This window comes from Pteronotus mesoamericanus, unplaced genomic scaffold (assembly GCF_021234165.1).
Source record: "Pteronotus mesoamericanus isolate MK-2021 breed Mesoamerican mustached bat unplaced genomic scaffold, CSHL_Meso_final contig_55, whole genome shotgun sequence".
NCBI lineage: Eukaryota > Metazoa > Chordata > Mammalia > Chiroptera > Mormoopidae > Pteronotus > Pteronotus mesoamericanus.
In genome coordinates, this window is record NW_026555198.1 from 3,730,304 (window position 1) to 3,737,985 (window position 7,682).

Consider the following 7,682-nt stretch of genomic DNA (forward strand, 5'->3'; position numbering starts at 1 on the left):
TGCTGGGTTTGCTCATCTGAATGCAGTGTCTGTCAGAGGACCTAGTCCTTACTAGCACCACTAAGTGCCAGGCAAGGAGTTCCTACAGTTGTCCTCCCAGTGGCCAGTGGGGTAGGCATTATTACTACATTATTATCTTCATTTTACAGATGAGCCTACTGAGGCTCAGCATGGCTAAGTAGCATGCCCAAGTTCCCAAGCTAGCAAGTTGCAAAACCAGAATGTTCTGAAAATAAACTGGGAATACACAGGAAATATGAAATTTTTGTATGAAATTAAAATTAAATACAAAAGAACATAGGTGACATATGTGTGTGTGTGTATGATGCTAAATAGTAAAACAAATACTCATATATCTACCAACTAACTTTAGAATACCATCAATGGCAACTGAGTTTCCCTGTGTGTCTCTATACTTCTACCTCCCTGCTCTTACATCTTGACTTCTTCCCATTCCCTTGATTTTCATTAATATTGTAATCCAGAAGTATGTGTACCTAGTTTTGCTTAATTCTGAAGTATATAAAAATGGAAATATATTTTACCTTTCTTCTGTGACTTGCTTTATTTATTTTTAATTTTAAGGCATTTTTATTATGAATTTTTATTTTTTAATTTTATTTTTTAATTACAGTTGACATACAATATTGTATTAGTTTCAGGTGTACAACATAGTGATTAGACATTTATATAACTTACAAAGTGATCCCTCTGATGTGTCTAGTACCCATCTGGCACTGTACATACTTATTACAATATATTGACTATATTCCCTATGGTGTACTTTACATCCCTGTGACTATTTTTCATAGCTTTTCCCCCAATCTTTACCTAAGGCTATGTTCTTATTGATTTTTTTTTAGGGAGAGGAGAAGTGGGGGAGAGAGAGAAAGAGAAAGAGAGAGAGACATCAGTGTAATAGAGAAACAATGATTGTTTGGCTCCCGTATGCATCCCGACCCAGGATCCAACCCACAACCTAGGTATGTGCCCTGACTGGGGAACTAAGCTGCAACCTTTTGGTGTATGGGAGGATGCTCCAATCAACTGAATCACTAGGCCACGCCCTTCCCTGACCCCCATGACTATTTTATAAGTGCCAGTTTGTACTTCTTAATCCTTTTACCTTTCCCCCCAATTCTCCTAAGACCCCTCCCATCTGGCAAACATTAATTTGTTTTCTGTATTTATGAATTGGTTTCTGTTTTGTTAGTTTATTTAGTCTTTTAGATTTCACATAGAAATGAAATCATACCATATTTGTCTTTCTCTATCTGACTTATTTGTGACTGACTTTATTTACTCATAATTGCTTGTGACTTCCATCCATGTTGCTGTGTGCACTTGCAGCTTATTTTTTTCAATGGTGTATAGGACTCTAGTATATGAGTATACCGGAGTGTACTCATCCATTCTCCTGTTAACGGACATGAGCTTGTTTCCAGCTTTTCTTCTATTACATCCAATGCTGCTATAAATGTCCATGTACCTGACTTTTGGTACATGAATATAAGGGTTTCTCTAGGGAGTATACCTGGTATACCTGGAAGAGAATGGCTGCCTTGTAGGGAATGCAAATGTTCAACTTTTACATGATATTCTAATATTCTTCCCAAAGTGGTTCAATTTATAGTCCCACTGAAGTGTATGAGAGTTCCCATTGGTTCAAATCCTTGCTATCATTTGAGTATACCAGAACTATAATTTTGGCCAATTAGTGCAAAATGGTATGTCACTGTTGTTGCCAGGAGTTTGTCAAATTTGTATGTTTTCAAAATTAGTTGCATTAAGCTGGATCACTGGATGGGGCAAAGGGACAGCATGTGAGAAGAGGGAAATACTTGGGAAATTGTCCATTTGAGCTGCTGTAACAAAATAATACAGAGTGGTTGGCTTATAAACAAAGTAAATGTATTTCTTGTTTTGAAACTATGTTTTTATGTCAGTTGAAGAGAAATAATAAGTTTGTCTTTTTTTTCTATTTTATAGGCATTATAGTTTTTCTTTTTTTCAGTAAAATGTTCAATTACAGTTTACATTCAGTATTATTTTGTATTAGTTTCAGGTGTGCACCATAATGGTTAGACAATCATATTCTTTACAAAGTATTTGCCTCGATAAATCTAGTACCCCCCTGGGACCATACATAGGCATTACAATATTGTTGACTATATCTGGCATGCTCTACTTCACATCCCTGTGAGTATTCTGTAACTACAAATCTGTACTTCTCAATCCCTTTACCATCTCTACCCAGTCCCCCAGACCCTTTCCCCTCTGGCAACCATCAATCTATTCTCTGTATCTATGAGTCTGTTTCTGATTTGTTTGTTCATTTATATTGTTCTTTAGATTCCACATATAAGTGAAATCATATTGTATTTGTCTTTCACTGACTGACTTACTTCACTTAGCATAATACCCCCTCAAGGACCTTCAATTCCATTGCAAATGGTAAGATTTTGTTCTTTTTTTATGGCTAAGTGATATTCCATTGTATGTTGTGTTGAAACCTTTCTTTTCTTTTTCTTTTTTTTTTTAAGCTTTTACTTATTTTTTAGAGGGGAAAGGAGGGAGAAAAAGAGGGAGAGAAACGTCAATCTGTGGTTGCCTCTTGCACGCCCCCTACTGGGGAACAGGCCCACAACCCAGGCATGTGCCCTGACTGGGAATCAGACCAGCGACCCTTTGGTTTGCAGGCCAGCATTCAATCCACTGAGCCACACCAGCCAGGACATGTTGCCACCTTTCAAGGCCAGACAGGTTCTGGGATTTGGGCAGACAGAAGAAAACTCACGGAGCCATTGGGATGTCTGACATGCCTTTATTCTAGGGTGGGGTGATCCACGCATATCACAAGCTCTGTGTCACACTGGCAGGGAGTCCCAACTCCCTTATATACTAAATGCCCACAAAACTGACAGGGTGCCAAGATATTGTATAACAGAGCATGATTCTGCACATTTGTACAATCCACCCCTTCAGGGTTCCTTACTGTACAATCTATGTGAGGGTATCTTCTGCAAAGGAGAAGGATGTTGTATGCTCGCGAGAGCATCCCCAGAGGCCTGTGGGAACTACAGGGCAGGTGGTGCAGGGATGGGTTCCACCGTCTCCGTGGCAGGTGAATGTAATCAGACCCTTGTCAAGTTCAGAGGGGTATAAGTGTGCAAACACATGTGTGAACATGGCTACTTTTAGCTGCTTACCCTGCGAGCTGTGGCTACCGCCTCCATGCTGGGGGGTTGGATGAAATGCCTATTGACTGTCCTCCAGATTCTAAATGAAAGGAGTCAGAGGGACCATCTCCAATGGAAGCTTTACTCCACCAGACTGCTGCTCCAATTCAGCTGCAGGTACAGACTAAAGATGCTTTGCTGAAACCAAGCATGAGAAAATGGAAATATTCTCTTGCCTGAACCTTAGGCCCTGGAGCGAGGGCAAAAAAAGGGAAAACATTTCCCTTGTGGCCTTGGGAAATAAAAGCCCCCCTACATGCGTTGGGTGGCTCTTGTTGCCCCTTGGGGGTAAGTGGTAAGAAGAAGTTTGCGAATAGTGCCCTGGGTAATTGGGCATCCGTGCCCAGGAAGGCCCCCTCTGCCAGCCACTGTCTTACTGGCTGACCAGAAACTTGCTTGTATATTGCTTGAGGGTAGTAATTTGCCATTGTTGATGCTTATAACATCTTTGTCATTTTGCCCCTAGGGTGCAAAGTAAAACATAGTGGACTAGGTACATACTTATGCCCCAGTGGCTAACCAATCAGTGTGCTGGGTCTGCACTGAAATCCCCCTGTACACACCTGCCGGCATCCCATGGCACTTTTCTCCAGCTTCTTTCTCAAATTGGACTTGGTTACAGTACAAGTGGAACAATGCACTTTCCTTGAGGAATGCAACCTGGACTGGCATCTGTGCTGGGGAGGAGCAGCGGTGTGACTGGCCCTGGCCATTGATTGGCTGCTCCATGTGGAGTGGCTCAGGGTTGGCTCACTGCCACACACAGGTCTCTCAAGCTTCCTATACCTCTGCTAAGGTGAAGGCAGTCCCCAAGTTTTTATAGTTGACCACATGGTTTTTTGTCCAGCATGTAAGAGGTGACATTGTAGCCACTGGGCTACTTCTTTTCCTGACAGGCTGGTGGGCACTGTTTCCAGCCATTGCATCTTGGCTAGAGTGCCAGCCTCATCATTCCCAGGGGAGGCAAGAGATGCATGCCTGGACACATGATATACAGTGATTTGTTTCTGGTGGCTTAATTCCCATAGGTCTTGCCACAAGGCCTGTCCCCATAATGGCCTATGCATAACCATCCATTTATCTGCATGCCATGTATCAATTCATAATGTTAGCCCCCAGTACACTGCCCAGCTATCTGTGTAAATAGTCAGAGGTGGTGCTTCAGTTGTAGCCATGAGCCGCATGGCGTGCAGTTCTGCCCAATGGCTACTCTGATCTACTTCAGTATTAAGCCAGATTGTGTCTGTTTAGCTGCCGTTACCCTTTGTAGGGACAGTAACTAAACAGCGAGGGGAATTCCCAACATATTCCTGGCAAAGAGCCTCAGCAGACCCCCACAGGGGACCCAAGGTACACTCAGGAATGGGGGACACCTTAACAGTATACTCACAGGTGAACAGTCACCCAGAACCCAGGGAAAGCCATAGGGCCTTCACCTTTTCCAGTCGTGGCCTGTCCCCTATGTATGGGTTCTTTGGCCCTCACCCATTCAAATTTCCAAAGGATATTTTCTCCCTCTTCTTGGGAGGTTGGCACAGCCATATGGTTCTTCAGATGCACAGGACAGGCCTCTCTGTGTCACCCTGGGTTTTTGACAGGTAATTCAGGCCTGAACCTGACACTGGTGTGGGTGTTGCACTTGCACAGCACCGGTGCCTGGAGACCCACACTCACTGCAGGCTCTGGCTCCTTCTTCAGCTGCACTGCCTCTTCTGCCAGGGCGTTCAGGTCCTGGCAGTAGCATCTGGCACGTCTTCTGCATCCACCCAGTTCTCGCTGCCTGGGCGGCTCCATCTGCTGGCGCCACCTCTGCATCCCCTCAGGCTGCCCTGCCACGGTCACGGCCTTCTGGGGCTGCGCTGACGGGGCGCCGCACTCACCTGCGACTGTGGTGGCAGTGCCGCGACCTCTGCAGCCCCATGGGACAGGAGCCCTCCACTGCTGCAGCTCTCTTGCCCCCTCCTCTGGAACAGGGGTCCCCCCCACAAGGTGATGCAGAACAAACCAAGCACAGGCCCCTCTTGAGGGAGCAGCAGGGAATAGTGCACATAATACTATCCACCCTTAAGTTCCAAAGGCAGAGGAACCACACGGCCAAAGGTTTCCCAGGTCTCCGCCACTGCTGCCTTTGTGGCTCCGGCTGCCGCCACCTCTGCCATCTCTGCCTGCTCCGCTGTCCCTTTCTGCTCCACTTTTGCCGTCTTCTTTGATCAGTGCCCTCAAAGCAGAGCTTTACAGGAGCAGGTGCTGCCGCGTGCTCCACTTTGGAACCATTTTTGCATAGCACCTGCAACTTGGCAGGTGCCAACACCAGTGCGCTCTGCTGGAGGCCCCATACCAACGCTGCCAGCCAGCAGCCCCACTGCCCCCCAGGCCAAGCAACCACCCCAGGCCGCAGTCCTCTGGGCCAGTCGCTCTCGGCAACTGTTTTCCAGGAGGGGAATTGCCGCTTCCATACCCCTTCCCCTCCTCTGCTCCACACAGACACGCTCAGTCTCACTTCCAAGACTTTCTTCCTTGGAGTTCACGTAGCGTCGCTGTGTCGTGAAGTGCAGTCTCCATCTCAGCTTGCAAAGCTGAAAGAAATATCCAGCCCATGGCCCCTACAGCCGTAGGGGCTCTTGGCTTTTCTAGGGTCTCCCCTACCACCCACAGGGCCTTCATTCTACCGTGTGAGGTGAGCCACTAACATTGGGCCAATTCTGGGGGGAGCCCACCCTGCCAGGAGACTCACCAACGGATACCTCATACCAGTGACCAGCCACCCTTCCAGACCCTCCTCCAAGAGGGCCAATGGCTCCTCCATACCATACTGAGATGCATCCTGCCAACTACGCCAATTGTGTCACAACCTCTCAAGGCTGGACAGGTTCTGGGATTCCGGCAGACAGAAGAAAATTCATAGAGCTGTTGGGATGTCTGACATGCCTTAATTCTAGGATGGGGCGATCCTCGTGTGCCACAAGCTGCATGTTATACTGGCAGGGAGTCTTCATTCCCTTATACACTAAATGTCCACAAAGCTGGCAGGGTGCCAAGATACTGTATAACAGAGCATGCGGGCCCAGTCAAGGTTATGGAAATGTGGTAAATCTTAGTTGCCCAGACATCTAGGTAAGAGAGCCTGACTGACTCTGTTTATCCTACATATGTATATATGTACCACTGCCTTTTTCTCTACTCATATATTGATGGGCACTTGGGCTGCTTCCATTGCTTGACTATTGTAAATAACATTGCAATGATAATAGGGGTGCATACATTCTTTCAAATTACTGTCGGGTTTCTTTGAATATATAACCAGAAGTGGAATCACTGGGTCATAACGCAGTTCCACTTTTAATTTTTTGAGAAGCCTCCACACCGTTTTCCATAATGGCTGCCCCAATCTGTATCCCACCAACAGTACGCAAGTGTTCTGTTTTCTCCACATCCTCACAAACATGTGTTATTTGTTTATTTATTGATGATGGCCATTCTGACAGGTATAATGTGATATCTCATTGTGATTTTAATGTGCATTTCCCTGATGATTAGTGACATTGAGTATCTTTCCATATGTCTGTTGGCCATCCATATGTCATCTTTGGAGAAGTATCTATTTAGGTCTTTTGTCAATTTGTTAATTGAATTTTTTTAGGGGGGGTGTTGAATTGTGTGAGTTCATTATAAATTTCTGATGTTAACCCCTTATCAGACGTATCATTGGCAAATATGTTCTCCCATTCATTGGTTATCTTCTCATTTTTGTCGGTGGTTTCTTTTGCTATGCAAAAATTTTTTGTTTGGTATAGTCCCATTTGTTTATTTTTTCTTTTGTTTCCTTTGCCCAAATAAATAGATCAGAAAAAATATTACTGAGAGAAATGTTTGCAATTTTACTGTCTATGTTTTCTTTTATGGTTTCAAGTCTTACATTCAAGTCTTTACTCCATTTTGAGTCTATTCTTTTATATGGTGGAAAAAAGGTGATATAGTTTCTTTTTTTTTTGCATGTATCTGTCCAATTTTTCTAATACCATTTATTGAATATACTGTCTTGACCCCATTGTATATTCTTGCCTCCTTTGTCAAATATTTATTGACCTATAGGTGTGGGTGTATTTCTGGACTCTCTATTCTGTTCCATTGATCTATATACCTGTTTTTTATACCATGCTGTTTTGATTACTGTGGCTTTGTAATATAGTTTGATATCAGGTAGTGCGATTCCTCCAACTTTGTTCTTTTCCCGCAAGATTGCTGTGTCTATTTGTGGTTCCATATAACTTTTTGGATTATTTGTTCTAGTTCTGTGAAATAGGCCATTGGTATTTTGATAGGAATTGTGTTGAATGTATAGATTGCTGTGTATAGAATAGACATTTTAACACCATTAATTTTTCCTATCCATGAGCATGATATATGTTCTATTTGTTTGTATCTCCTTCAATATGTTTCTTC